Raw genomic sequence first — 16,417 nt, 5'->3', positions numbered from 1 at the left:
CATAAAGGAACTAAATTTGAACCAAAGAGTAAGTAGGCCTTTTGGCCAAAAATAAAAGGGAATGAAATGTTTGACAATCATTTGATTCAAATTGTGCTAAACTCTATTAATAAAGGTGAATATTCTGAGCAACTGTGTCATTCGTCTCGTACCCAAAGATATTCAGAATGAGGATAAAAATGCTCCATCTCACCCTTTCTCTATTGCTTAAGGATCATGGCACACAACTTGAATCATGATTGACACATGTTGATACACCTTTGTTGTGATTGAATAATAGTCCACTTTTTCTGCAATGTGAATGCCTTGTACTGACTTGAAGTCTTGAACTTGTACTTGAACTTGAGCTTCAGAGATCCAGTACAGCTTTAACACAATGGACTTTCCCTATCAAGTGATTAAGGGTCTTTTGGTCACTTGAACATGCTTAGAGAATCAAGCACAAATCAAAGGAGTGGGTTTGATCAAAGTAAACTTTGATCAACACAATCAGTGGGAATTAAAAAGGTCAATAGAATTATATACAATGAATTAATCATTCAAACTATACCAACTGATTCTACACAAGCCCTAAATTAAAGGAACATTCATATCAAGATATTTCTAAACCCTAGGGGTAAAAGAGTCCATATACAAGGGATTGATCAATCAAGGATTAATTTCTAAATCAAACCCTAATTAAAACTAATTAAATTCTAATTTATCCTAATTAAATCTAATTACATGATTTATTTACATGGTTAAAAATATTAAGCTAAAACTAATCAATTCAAATGTTAATTCTACAAATTAAATCTCATGAAGAAAATGTAAAATCAAAAACTTAAATCATGTCAAAAATCAATTAAAAATCAATTAAGGAAAACATAAAATGAAATTAAATGGCAATAAGAAGACAAGGGTGTATTGTGCGGATCAGGGGTGAAGACAACAATTAGGCCCAATCCGGAATGCAGGCCCAACGAAGTGAAGCCTGAAGGAAAAAATTTGGCTCAGAGTGGAAAATCCACGTGATACACATGAAACACGTTTAACACGTGCTCTTGAATAATTCAAATGAAACTTCATCTTCATCTCTTCCCTCCACCGTGTCGGAGCTCATCACCGACAGCGGTGGAGTAATAACTCATGAAATCACTTATACATAAACACTCCAAATCCTCTACTCAATCTAAATCCACAAGCAAAATCACCCAATTCTTCATAAAAACTCCAGATTGAAGAAAAGGATCCAATAACCCTAGAACTAAGAACATAAATAAATGGTGAATACGTGGAATCAGAACCCCGGATGTCAGGGTTTTGATTCATCTCAATGAGCTCTACATCATGGTAGCTAGTATGCAATGAAACAACGAAAGAAAAAATAACTCTAAAGCGGAGAGTTGCTCTGGTGAGTTGTTTAATCGAAGAAGATAAAGTAGCGATGGAAAATCACTTGAATTAGGTAATTCTTACTCCTATTTTTTTCTTCTGATTCTCTTCTTCTTCTTTCTTCTGGATCTTGGGATGAATTTGAGATATCGAAGAGGTTGTAGAGTGAATTCATGAGGATGAAATTGATTTGAGATTCATGAGGCTGAGCTCTACTCAATTGAAGCTTCAATGTGAAGCTTTAATGAAGTGTTTCTAAGGAGCTTTATGTGAGGGTGTCAATTTAGTGAGAAAGAGTTTCGAGAGTTTTGAGAGAATAAGAAGTTGTGAAGAGTGTGAAGAATCAAGTTCAATGAAAAAATGATTGAGATCCCATCGAATGAATGAAGGTGAAAGCAATTTATAGGCAATAAGTTTAACTAGTTCTAATAGCTCTGTTAGATCGTTGAAGCAGAAATCAGTTAGGAGTTTATCACGGGGTAAAATTAGTTAGTTAGGTTGAATGAGTTAGTTAGATTGTGAAGGTTGTTAGAGTTAAGTGTTAACTGAAACTGAGTTTTTCTGTTAAAATGTTTAACTGATATTGGTTGTTAGAGGTTAACTGTTAGCTTCATTTTCTGTTAGTGTGAAAAAGTTTTAGGTTTAGTTAATTGATGTTCAATTGTTAAATGATGTTGACTAGTGCAGGTTAATTCGTGTTAGGTTAATGTTAACTCGATGGTTGTTAATTAATTTGTTGGATGGAATTGCCTTGCTCGATTTTGCTTGGAAATGTTAAGTTCAGTTAAGATGTTAATTGGTTAGATGGCTATGAAATTGTGTTTCTCGATTGTTTGCCCTACTGTTGAAGCAAATGCAGAATTGTTATTGTCATGTTGAAATATTATTCTGCAACACTGCTATGGTTATTGTTCATGATCTGTTATGATGCAGGATTTGTTGTTGCAATATGTTGCATTGCTATGACTGAATTTGGCCTGCTAGGATTGTGTTATTGATGTTAACTTTGCAATGTAATATGAGTGATTTACTGTAGGCTATTGTTGCAGGACTCGATGTTGAGGTATCTGGTATGATATGGATTGATTAATTTGTAGGATATGTTGCATTGCCTTGATAGGTGTCGCATCCGCGAAAAACAACCGGCGGGCTAAAACAAAACAAACAGAGCCGCCACCGTGCGTTATTTATCCCAAAGAGGGAAAGGAAACGCTCGAAGTAAACCTAGAAAAGACATGGTCTCGCGACCAAAGAGAGATGGGATCGGGAGTCGGTTATGCGAAGGGAAGGTATTAGCACCCCTTCACGTCCATCAGGACTCTCAAAGAGGGAATTTGAACCTCAACCGGTAGCACGGCTTCCATCCCATACACGAGTGAGAAAGGCGTTGCCCCAGTAGATGTACGCACCGAAGATCGATACCCAGGATACAAGCTTCGTACTCAACCACCAGGGTTGGTGCATTCAAATGTTATCCGGGCCACAAAAGGAATGTGGGATCTTTTTGGCGTGACCAAAACGACACTAACTCATCCACATTAACCCCATCAGACATCAGAATCCGTTCGGATTCAGGGTCAGGCCCCTCCTCCAGGATCGGTTCCTCACAATCTTTCGATTTGAGCACCTCGAGATGTCCTCATCAGGGAGCTCAAACTTCCTTGGTTGATAATCCTCTACGGGTTGCTGGGCGAGGTAATCAGACAATACATTCCCCTTGATTGCCTTCTGAAAGGTGCACTAAATATCGAAATCAGTCAAAATCATCTACCCCCTCGCAACCCGTCCGGTCAATGCTGGCTTCTCAAAAATGTACTTAACTGGATCCATCTTGGAAATCCATAAAGTGGTACGAACCAGCATATACTGTCTCAGTCGGCGAGCAGTCTATGCCAAAGTACAACAAGTTTCTCGAACAGTGAATGTTTTATTTCACAGTCGGTAAACTTTTTGCTAAGGTAAATTGCATGCTCTTTTCGACCCGACTCGTCATGCTGCCCCAGTACACACCCCATAGACCCCTCGAGGGTTGTCAAGTACAGAATTAACGGTTGTTCCTTCCATGGGAGGCATCAGAATCAGAGGTTCCCGCAACTTATTCTTCTATTTTTCAATGCCACTTGGCAATCCTTATTCCACCTGACCGTTTGATCTTTCTTAACAGCTTGAATATTGGTTCACACGTGGCTGTTAGATGAGATGTGAACCATGAAATGCAGTTCAATCTACCTAAGAGACCACGAACCTCTTTTTCTGTTTTCGGTTCAGGCATTTTCTGGTATTGCTTTTTTTTTCTCTTTTTTTTTCCTTTTTTTTTTAAGCAGGATCAACCTCGATTCCTCTCTTACAATGAACCCCAGCATCTTACCGGACCACACTCTGAAAGTGCACTTATTTGAATTCAACCTCAGTTTGAATTGTCTCAACTAGTCCACTCAGCTTGGCCAGATCTACCAGATGCCCCTCTTCTGTTTGGGACTTTGCTATCATGTCATCAACATAGCATTCAATTTCATGATGAATCATATCATGAAACAAAGTCACCATGGCTCTCTGATAAGTAGCACCGGCGTTCTGCTTCACTAGAGGACAATCTCCTCTCCATGATAGCTTGTGCACAACGACACCGGTATCCGACCCTGGCATATCCTGACACGACCAGGCGAAGGTATCCACATGCTCTTTCAACAGGGCTACCATTCTGCTCTCGACTCGCCTCTGAAGTGGCCCCAATTTTCATTTCCTTTCTGACCTCGGCGGTATACAAGTTAACAAGCTCAACTTGCTCTTCGTGCAGCTGAATCACCTTCTCCTCTTGTTTCAACAACCTGGCTAATTCCAGCAGATCACAATCTTCTTCGCCTTCTTCTTCGGCATGATAGATCGGATTGTCGAAGTCATATGAGGTGTAACCAAATTGTTATTAATGAGATCCGGAGAATTATTTTTCGAAGTCGGAACGAGCCAAAGCACCAGGAAAGAAAATGAAAACAAACATTGCCATTTTTATTTGTTTTTTTTTTAAACTGCAAAAATAAATGAAAAATAGGGAACACCGCTTTTAATGTGAAAAACATCCATTTATTAATGATGCAAAACATTGCACAATGAAACATATGAGATGGCCCTTACAATGGACCATTACGCTTCGGGCAAAACGTACGGTTTTCATGCAAACAGAATTGAAAATATTACTCTTCCGGATGAGTGACAGTGATGATCTTTGAGGCCTTCCAGTTCCCTGGTACGCACGCTTTTATCCACGAGTCCAGTTCACAGTCAATGTCAATCCCTCCACCTACTGTACAGGCGTGACCTGGATCCAACATTCCAGCACTGACGAATGTGAACGGTGGGCGACATCCTCTGTTTTGCCCAAACAAGTCTTGATCTGGCTGATAGCCAACCCCAAACATATCCGCCTTCACCACAATGTCTATGATTTTTCCCCAACCTTGGGCCTCTCTATTCTTCACCACTTCTAGGGCTTGTTTGTAAGAAGAAATGGACAGCTTCTTCTCTTTCTCAGCAAGAATGGCGTTCTCCACCTTGACGGTTTCAACTGCCAGACTGGGTGCTTTACATCTTACATCGTCCATGCCTACTTCAATCATTCCTTGAATTGTTTCCCTCACCATTGCACGCCCATTTGTGGCGACAGCCGCACAACAGTTATCAACACCAGGGAAAGCCCCACTCTTCATCAGATGCTTCTGGACCACAGACATTGGAATCTTCAACTGATCCCCATTCGTTTCATCCATTTTCCTCTTGTCTTTGGACATCCCCTTCACCCCCATAGGGCCATGCATCAGCATGGGGTTAGCATTAACATCCGACATCAGTGCAAAATTGATGGCTTTAGAATCCACCAAATCTTGAACGACATGCTTAAAAGCTTTACACCCTTCAATGTGATGTCCGGGTGCACCAGCATGGAACTCGCACCTGACATTCTCATCATAACTTGCAAGCCTCTGATCCGGTTTCCCTGGAACCAATGTCCTTGGCTGCACCAACCCGAGATCCATCAACCTTTTAAACAAAGAGGCATAAGCCACGGGCGGCTTATCGAAATGACGATCTGTCATCCTTCTCCTCACTTGGCACCCAGCTTTCTGTGTTCTCTGTGGAGGTGACTGTCGCTGCTGTAGTACAGATGAATTACCAGCAGGAATAGTCAATGCAGCAGCATACGGGTGATAACGATCTTTACCCCTTTTGGCATGCCCATCACTTGACTCAACCTCCTTCTTGAGCTGACCGTTGCCAGAGGGCTTCTTTACTCCAGACGACAGAGCATCTCCCTGGGTTTCCCCCATTCTTAGCCAGTTTTCAATCCTCTCCGCCTTCTCGGCGATCGCTTTCTGCCCCTTGGCGAGCCCTCGTACAACATTGGACAACTCCCTTATCATCTCTTTTAATTCGAGAAGGTCGGCGTTGGGGAGATTCGTCATTCCTGTGTCAACCAAACAGGTTAGAAACTGATACCTGCGAAACAGAAGACAAGTTAATATGATTCATGCATGAATGCAATGTCTACCCATATGAGGAACACTCTGTCTTTCGATCCTAGTTTCATCGAGACAGATAATAATTCGGCGACAATATTCTGACATCATATCTGTTGATTTTGCCATAAAGATCAGAGATATACGATTTAGCAAAAATATCACCCAACCAACCATGTGTGTGTTATGTGAGTGCATACAGGAAAGCAAATAAAGCTTGAAGATCAATCACTGAATGAAAACAAACATTGTATATCAAAAGTGCACCGCACGTGCAAGAGTCATACATCAGGCTGACACAAGTCAGATTACAATTCTCCAGAATCAGAAAGAAAATACAAGCAAGTGAATTCCGTCAACAGGCCTGACGGTAATTCAACACAAATGATAACAAGAGGCTACACTGAAGAAGGCCCCATATAAGGCTCTGCATCATCTACCATCTTGGTAAACTTCACCGCGAACCTAAGCTCAGTGTTCTCCTGTTGCAATCTCCCTATCTCCTTCTGGTGAATCTTCATCTGTCTGAAATAATGATCTCTCTCTGCAAGATAATGATCTCTCTCAGCACTGATCTTCACATTCTCTGTTTCCCTAATCTTAAGCTTTGCCTCCCATTCGGCGATAAGGGTTCTGACTCTGTCGTCCCTCTGATCCCTCACAAGGATTTGTCTCCTCTTCTCATCTTCAATGAACTTCGAAGCTCTAGCCAACCTCTCCTTGGTGATGTCGTGCTCCCTTGTGGATGACTCTAAAGCTTGGCTGACTTTGCCATAATAAGCGGTGTCTATCTCAAAGCGCTTCACCACAAGAGCATGTCTCTTATCCTGATCTTCCATCCTCGCTTTGATCTCCTGATTAGCCATCTGAATCCTAGCAACACTCATCTCCAATTCAGTCTTCTCTGCTTGCAGCTGATCTCTGGCTTTCTTCATCTCAAGGAATTCTTCCATGCTGACAGAAGAACGTGGCCCCTCAATCGTAGGACACCAAGGATCACCTCCAGGAAATGGTAGATGTGTGAGCTCTATCCTCTTCCTAAGCCAATCGTCAAATGGAGGAAAAGACCTGCTGTTGACCTTGCCAAAGGAACCTTGCCCTTCCTCTGAATATTTCGCCATGCCCCAGACACTTGCCTCAACCGTGTCAGATTACCCTCAGTCGGGAAATAGAAAGACTCCTGAATCTCGCGCTCGAAAGGAGGAACCTCCATAGCAAACCCCATCTGTCTCCTAAGAAGCGTCGGGTTGTGATTAATGCAACCCTGAACTCCTATGAGAGGCACATTGGGAAAACTCCCACAACTGTAGATGAAATCTTGTCTGGCCACACCATTGTGAGTCCAAGCTATGTCCTTGGCCCGCAAACCGATCAACCTGACCGACCACTTGACAGTAGGATCAAGAGCGACAAAGGCACCTCTGGAAGGCAAATACCCCATAAACCACTTGTACAGCAGTTGAGCACAACATCTGATCAATCCCCCACGCCGCTTCTCGTTCCGATTATGGACCGAGTAGTATACATCCCCAACCAGAGTAAGAATAGGATTCCTCTGCACAAACAGCCTGATGGCATTAATATCCATGAAGCTCTTCTGATTAGGAAACAGGATGGTCCCATAAATGCTCACAGCAATCAAGGCACAGACCGTCTTCCAATTACCCAAAACAGCATGTTCCTTGGCTTTAGCCTCCAAGAAACTCAAATGAAAACCGGGTAACTTTCCTTTCTCCTTCAAACCTCCCTGGGTCATCTCCGGGCTCAGATAAAGAGCATGAGAAATCTCAACAACATCAGGCTCCCCCTTAGTGACAAAGAAAGGAATCTAATCTCGGATCTGAATACCCAGGATGCTAGCATAGTCCTCCATCAAAGGTCCCAACAAGTAATCCGGGAAAACAAAGCACCTCAAGCCCGGGTCATAAAACTGGAGAAGAGTATGGATGGCGCTCCTATCACTGTCTGTGAGCCTGAAAACCAACTTCAGAATACCACCGTATGCCTCACGGAACATCCCCACATGGTCAGGTGTAATCAATGCTATCATATCCTTTAGCACACTGATCTCTGGATCGAAGAAACTGTAGACAACATCGTCCTTCAAGCCGGTCCTCATGTCTGGAACAAAGAAGTCTCTCAACCAGGATCTCAATCAAAAATGTCCCTGCATATGGATAAACATGTGTTAGATGCAGATAAATGCAAAATGTGAATGATGCTGATGAATGAATGCAATGCTTTGTGCCATCCTCCAAGTCATCTGAACATCTGTTGCACTGAGTTGCGGCCTCTGAACTGATCACAACCATCTGAAGGAATATGTAACCACAAATCCGACTCAGGGTTCCGAAATAATCGGAACTGAAAGATACATCACCATCATCACCTGAGATCCACTGACCTGATAACCACAAAACCCTCTGAACCAGCCCAGGGAATCCTGAAATAAACGGATCCCCACTGATAAATACCGCGGACGGAACTCCGGCGTCTCTGAAATAAATGTCCATAAACCCGACTTATAAATAGAACTCTGATCAACGGAACCATTAGTCACCAACAAAGTCACCATCAGAACATGCATCTGTAAGAATCAGCCCTCCCCTCACAGGTGAATTCTAATCAGGTCATCCTAAGGCGGATAATGGTCTCGACAATCGGGCAAAGATACTCAACGGGTTTGCCCTTTCGGGTGTGCCGTTGTAGCTCTCTTAAGATCGTCTAATCCAAAGATCCGGGAAAGAACGGTCACCGAAGTCAACAGCCCTAAAGAGATAACCCAACCAAAGTGGAACACCCCACTAAGGAAGAGCTCACTCAGAAGAACCTCGTCCGGCTTGTGGTATGTCACGTTGCAACAATATGCTGATAAAGCAAATGAGGAACGTGAGACCACACTAATCCTATGTGTATACTCGGGCCTGGGTTTTAGCCCCACTCAGAACACCCACCCCAAATCAGAGAAACCACCTGTACAGAAGACAGCACAATGATAGTATGATGCATGCAGACATTTATGCAAATATATACACAACATAATAATCATAAATGCAATAAATAAAGCAGCACAAGCAACCTAAACTATCCTAGAGAACGCTAGGAGAGACTCGCTTAGGGAAGATGGACCAGCAAGAGGGTTGCCTTTTTTTTCCCCAGCAGAGTCGCAAGCTGTCGCATCCGCGAAAAACAACCGGCGGGCTAAAACAAAACAAACAGAGCCTCCACCGTGCGTTATTTATCCCAAAGAGGGAAAGGAAACGCTCGAAGTAAACCTGGAAAAGACATGGTCTCGCGACCAAAGAGAGATGGGACCGGGAGTCGGTTATGCGAAGGGAAGGTATTAACACCCCTACGCATCCGTCGTACTCGACGGGATCCACGCTCAGAAAGATAGAAGAAGGGTTGCTAAAACTGCTCAACACACCACACACACACACTGGAAACAACACAGGTGGGAAAAGAGAGGAAAGGGCTCGCTAGGATATCGCATCCCATGCCTACGTATCTCATATGGAATGAGAATCAGAGCTACCGTAGTTCGGCTCACGCACGCCGAAACAAAAGACACACAAACAGGAAAACATGGAAACCGAATGCCAATCGCTGGACTTACATCAGACTCCGAACCAACAAACACACACAGGAAACCGACTGCCAATCGCTGAACTTACGTCGGACTCCACACAAACAAACGCCAATAGGATACGGAATGCCAACTGCTGGTCTTACATCCATCTCCTGACACACAAAAGGGTTAACAAACAAACAGGTTACCAAGGAGTCTGGCACTCGAGCCTAGTAACTGTCAAGCAAACACACACAAAAAGAAAAAGGGTGAACACACAGACTAACAGGGAGTCGGGAACTCGAGCCTGATAGCTGTCAAGCACAACACACTCAAAAAAAAGAAAAGGGTGCCCGAAGAGATCTCGTACGATCTCCTGCCTACGTACCTCATCTGGTATGAGGATCAGGGCAACGTATTTCCCCTTAACAGGGGAGAACATTTCTCCTAACCAAAGACTGGGAAATGACTAACTAGAAGGGAGACTGACTCGAGCCTAATAGTTATCATGTATTCCACAATGGTCCTAGGTTGAGTTTTCTACCTAACTTGCACAGGCAGCAAGCTATCCTAAACAGGCAAAGCAAAACAAACATACACACAATTAGCACACGCTATATACAAACAAAGTGGGCCCACACAAGGGTTAAGCTGCGAAACACAAGCCAACTGTAATCGGGTGTAGTTAGCTCTTAACCCTAACATTGAGAGTTAGGGTGAAGCAGATGAAATAGGAAGTGGGGGGTGTGCCTCACGGCTCTTATCCCTGGCCTGGGAGAGCTTCAGATGATAGAAGGTGTGGGAGTTCAAAAAGTTGGAACTCTCTCCACAAGTTAATGACTCTATAGATCTTGGGTTAATATCCACAATGCATCAACATGTAATGTGAGCAAAGGGATGACACACAGACTAACAGGAGATGGGTTACACATCTCTTTTATCTGTCAATTTCCTTATCAAAGGACTTTTCCTACTTGGCACAAAAATAAACAAACACAAGCATTGCCTCTTAAGGAGGACTTCAGACAGGTGCCTGACCACATAACAGGCCAGGTCTTCCAGACTACATGAACTCAGTGAATTATACCTCTAGTGGTTAAGCAACCAAGCAACAGCAAAAGCAAGTTCAAAAGAACTATAGCAACTAAGGTACCTGAAAACAATCTAACACAATCAGTACACAACTCAAAAAGTCAAGCAGACAGACTAATGGTCAACAGTTAACTGTACAAAGTCAACATCAGTCAAACAAGCAATGCATCAAGATGCAAGGCACAAGCTCAACTCAAATGAGCTAAAATCCACCTAAAAAACAAGTCAAGATTAGTCAAGATAAACCAAATAGTCAACTCAAGCAATGTGAATCAATTCCCTCATGGCCATATGTTTCTTGTCCTGAAAACACAACTCAAACATAAGCACAAACCACTAGGACAAGGCCTAGGGTCAAAGCGGGAGAAATAATTCAAAACAGAACATGAAAATTGGCATGAATCAAGCTTAATCCAATTAGAACATCATCCAAAAAACCTCATGTCCATATCATCAACCAAATTCTTTTCACAAAGCATCTAAGGCAAAGCATGCAAGTTGAAAGCTCATTGAAGCAAACAGAATGAACCAATCCACATCAACTCCAAAATGAATCAATAAATCCCAAGAAAAATCATGGCTAAACAGCATTCATCACATGATCATCACACCAAAAATCAAAGCATTTGGACAAGTGGAAGCATGACAAATAAATTCCATAAGGCAAGGCAAGGCAAAACAAGCTCAATTAGGGCACAATTTCATACATCAACTTCACACAAGCCTAAAACAGAATCCACACATGATAAATGTCTCAAACCAAAGCCACAATAGACTTCAAAGTGTCTAGAACACATGTGCAAAATTTCAAGTTCATATGATAAACACCAAGCATTTCACAAATCATCTAAGTTCATGACTATCCAAAAGTCCACAAATGACTAACCAGCAAAGAAAATCCCAAACAAATCAGAAATGCATCCAAATATTCCATAAAAATTCACAAGCAATCCTAACATCCAGAAGTAGCATCATGCAAAAATTCACATCAATTGGCATTTGAATGGCATGGCAAATAAATTCCTCAAGTCAAGCAAGAAAAGGTGTGACACACATTGTCACACCTACATTCATCAGATCATAACTCCACAACCAGAAATGCGAAAAATGCAAACTCTATACCAAAATGACCATTAGGATGTCTATTTTAAGCATGCGAAATTTCATAATCATTGGATTAATGTCCATCATTTCACAATCAAAATGGCAAGCAAGGTACAAGATAGCACATGTATACACAATCCCTAGCCAAAATTAAAATCCATGCGTGCACAATTTTTGGAAAAATCATCAAAAAATAGTAGACATCATGAGGATCATCATGCAAAAAACCTCATCTCATTTGGATCATTAATCATGAAGTTATGAATTTTCTAAGTGAAGAGAAAAATAAAAATGCACATGAAAGCATGGTGTGAATGGCATGGTGAATAAAGGACTAAAATGCAAAGGCTCAATGTGAAATTGCTGGAGCCAAGAATCGATCTGTGCGTGTTTTCAAATGAGCGCCCTTAACAATGAAACACGCCGTTTCATTAAGAGGCATGGCAAAGTGAATGAACGAGAGCCAATCAGGGCGCCAGGTAACTGCCACGCTGTACCACTACATGAGGACTAACATGAAAGTCCATGCAAAACGCGCTGAACAGGATTAAACACGTTCTGGGAAATAAAACCCTAACATTCATGCAATGTTCTTCGTGTTCATCAACATCAAGATCCAACATGCACAGAAATTTATCAGACGCATACCATTGGAATCGTCCTTCAACATACATCATCATGCCATAGCTAATTCAATCTAGTTCAGCGTGTATCAAAAGATTTAAGCACATGAAGTTTCATCAATCAAACTTACAATCATCATAACTACTTCATTACTCAACGAAATTCCAAGATCTAAAGCTCAGTGTGATCTATGTTCAAAGATCTACCAGAATCATACATCAATTTTATGAATTATGAGCATCGAAAACTGACCTTCAAGATGCAACAGAAGTGGATTTGTAGATTTCAGGCCTTGCAAGGTAGAAACAGATGATCTTCAGCTCTTGAATGAATGAATGGATGAAGATTTAAGTGTTGAACATGCGCGATCTAGCTGGAATCTTCAATTGCCATTGATGAACACATGCTTCAACAGTTCCAAAAGCTGCTCGAAAATGGATGGATCTTGCCTCAATCTTGTTCAACTATGCTTATGAATGATGATTCAACCAAGAACAAGGCAATGGGTTTGGAGAAATTTGCAGAAAAAGTGAGAGAAAAAGTTTGTGAAGAAAATGCAAAATGGATCTAGATCTGAGATTTTGATGTGTTAACCCCATTTTCTGTTATGATTTGCAATATATATGGTCTGTTAATCATGTTTGCTAATCAAGATTAAGCAATGCAATTGGAATTAAGTGAAATGCAAGTGTTATGCAAATTAGCCAAATTCACCTTATGTGCATGAGATGAATGCTACAGTACACGAATTATGTGCCCAAATCACTTGCAAATACTCTTTTGGACCAAATGCAAGTGAAAAAATGAAAAGCCAATGCATAGTTTTCAAATTAGACTTTTCCCTCCAAAATTCAAATGCAAAATGCCAAAATTTTGTGATCAAAATGCATGATATGTGATGCATGTTTTGGATAGCTCATGTCAAAATAGGAATGTTACAAAAAGAACCACTCCATTTGGCCTTTTGGTTCAAAAGTTATGCACTTGTGAAGTTCAAATTTGCTTGACAATGATTGATCCATATTTTCTCAACCACACATGAGAAATTCATGTTCTTGGACTTTTTGGAAAGGTGAGAACAAGATCTACAACTTTCATGTTGGACAAAATTTCATTTGAAGCATTCTTGATGATGTAATCTTGAGGAGAAAACCTTTCCATTTTTGGCAATTTTGAATTACAGGTCACTTTCTATTTTTGGAAAGTTTTGTCCTGACTTTATTTTCTTCAATGTTGATGTTTGAAATGTCAAATGAGACTTGTTTGACCATGAATGAAGTCTCTCTAACCATCTCCCACCTCCAAATCCAACAGTTGACTTGTGGTTGACTTTTTCAGTTGATAGATGACTTGGCTATGCACAGATGAACTTGAGCCTCAATCTCCTGATGAAATGGCTCCAAAATGAAACCCTAGCTTCCACAAGCTCATTAAAACCATATGGTGATCCCCATCTCCATGAAAACCTCATCTCCTTGACAAGCCCTGATTGGCACAATGCAGATGATTAGGGTTGACCAGAGGTCAAAACCCTAATCCCAAGAAAAATGATCAAGCACAATGGACCTCTTGGTGATGATAAGACCATGATGATGGTGATGTAACATTTCCACCAAGATAATAACCAATCTCCTTGAAGAACCAAGAAACCCTAAATGAAGCACAAACCCTGAGATGGCTAGTGATCAATTCATGAGACCCTCAAGCTTGAATCTTTTAACCTTTCCATCTTCTGATAAAGACCTAGGAGGATGACTTGTTCAATGTTGCCACATGATATGCCAAGATGCAGTGACTAATGTCCTAAAAATGAAATGCAATATGCAAAGCTAGTCCCAAGAGAGGAGGGCAAATTTTGAGGTGTTACAATAGGTATGTTCAATGTTGTATGTCATGATTGTTTTTGTTTGGAAGTGAATTGGTGCAGGTTGTTTGGTCATTGTGTAGCAGGATGATGAATAACCAAGGATGCAAGGGTTTTCACAGGGTTGTGCTTGGCCTGCATCAGGATACATCATGTGCTAAGCTCATGCCTTGGTAAACTTGCAAATGGACTATTACATTATATTGTCAAGGATGTTAGGCAATGTATGTGTATGGTTGTGTATTTGGATTCATGGTTGTTTCTGGTATAATGTCAAGGTTGCAAGGCTTGTAGAGCAATATGGAGAAGGCAAGGCAAACAACCAAGTCATGGCATGGTGACCAAGCTCAAAGGCATGACCTATTTTACAAAACCAAAAGTATTTCTTATTTGTGAAGCAATATGATAATGTAGGCTCATGCAATCAATGCAAGGATGAAATGTAATTATTATTAGGACTAGGGATGCAAAAATGTAATGGTTGACCAAAAAGTCAATAGTTGGCCAAAAGTTAACTTTTGTAAAAATGTAATTTTTGATTTATTTTTTTGTAATGAACATTGTTTATGCTAGTTTATGAATGAAATGCCTTTTATTTGAATGAAATGACTCTTGATTGAATGTTAAACCAAATTTGACTTTTGAATGAATTTCACCTAAAACAAAATTTGATCAATGAATGAATCAATCACTTTTAATCATTTGAATCATATGAATGAAATGGACTAAGATACATGGATGAATCAAGAATTAGTGGCCTATAATTCCCTTATGAATCACAATGGACCAATGACAAACAATGGACCAAAAGATCCATGCACCAATGCAAACATGAACCATGAATCAATGACCAAAGACCTGTGAAATTGAAAGCACCATATGCTTAGAGTCAATGGATTAGGAATGACCAAGTAGAATGCATATGTATGGATGCTTGAACAAATACCTTGAATAAGATAAAATCCCGAGCATATAGATATATAGATCAAATGAATGATTTTCATGCACAAAGCAAGTTTAATGATTGATGATGCATGTCATGATGGTCAAGAACCTCCTCCCAATAAATTAGGGTTTCAATCAATCATAAGGTCAAAAGTCAAACCAATAAGGCACACAAGTACCAAGGCTTCCTGATTAGGGTTTCATGATGCGTGCCCTCTAATCAAGGTCTTCAAACCAATCATAAAGCTCCACAAATAACCTTCCAACACACGGGTCCACAATTAGGGTTTAGTGATCTAATAAAATCCCAAAAGGTCAATCACATGATCCAATAGTAGCAAAGTCAAGAATCAGGGTTTTGATGCATAAATGAATACCATGATGTGATCTCCATGAACCAAAGTCCCAAAGTTCAAGAAATTAGGGTTTCACCCCATATGATTCCAAGTGATGAGCAATACCACAACCCTAGGGCTTGATCCTCAAGAAAACTCTAGATTTTGTTAACAAGAAACTTTGAATATATGATGATTATTAGAAAGTGTTAACATGAATGAATGACACACATGTATAAGGCATGAATGGATACAGATGAATCTCAAGCCAAAGGTTAGATGAAAAGTTAAAAGGGGAGGGAAAATTATGGGATACGACATTATCCACACTCCCCTTCGTCCATAAATACAAACATTAAGCACTCGCATTCGGCATATTTGTAGCATCACCGCCACAAAAATGCAATGCAACTTCGTCGTGAAAAGGGATTGTGCTATTATTGTGACGAGAAGTTTTCTCCGACTCATAAGTTCCCTAACAACCATATGTTTTTATTGCAAACCGATGATTTTGAGGAAAACCCCATTGAGACGGAACCATCAGATTCAGTAGTGTCATACCCCAAATTTGTCTTACCTTCTTATTCAATTCATTTGGCTTATAACTTTCTGATTCATTTGCATATGTTCCTAATAATTATTCATTTTAGGTAGGATCACTCATTCATCCGCATTTACATGTGACATTACTAGGTTTAAAGGTTCACTTGATGATGGATTTAACTATTTAACTTGATGTCTCAACATTTGGGCTATTGATGGATTTATCTAAGGATAATTTTGGATTAAGGGCTTATTATTGGTGATCAGAAAAAAATCATAGATTAGGGTTTTTTTGCTTAGTTATGGAACAAGTTATTTTGGATTATTAGGCATTTCCGTCAAGTCATTAGTTGGAAAAGAAGAAAGAGCAACCTACAATTGACATTTGGTCAAGGTCAACTATGAAGGATGAATTTTTTACCTAATAATTTGAAGTCCTTTATTCAAGTTTGAATCA

The 16,417-nt window shown here is 40.5% G+C and overlaps 1 long non-coding RNA gene across 1 annotated transcript; it reads left to right on the top strand.

Moving 5' to 3' along the window:
- The first annotated feature begins 1,053 nt into the window (after nt 1–1,053).
- LOC127084827 (uncharacterized) lies at nt 1,054–14,722 on the top strand. Its single transcript, XR_007788802.1, has 3 exons — nt 1,054–1,447; nt 2,424–2,494; nt 14,146–14,722. It is a non-coding gene; the product is annotated as an uncharacterized LOC127084827 (long non-coding RNA).
- The last annotated feature ends 1,695 nt before the right edge of the window (nt 14,723–16,417 follow it).

This window comes from Lathyrus oleraceus, chromosome 1, assembly GCF_024323335.1.
Source record: "Lathyrus oleraceus cultivar Zhongwan6 chromosome 1, CAAS_Psat_ZW6_1.0, whole genome shotgun sequence".
Taxonomy (NCBI): Eukaryota; Viridiplantae; Streptophyta; class Magnoliopsida; order Fabales; family Fabaceae; genus Lathyrus; species Lathyrus oleraceus.
Note: the sequence above shows the minus strand (reverse complement) of the source record. Positions and strands in the feature narration are given on the sequence as shown.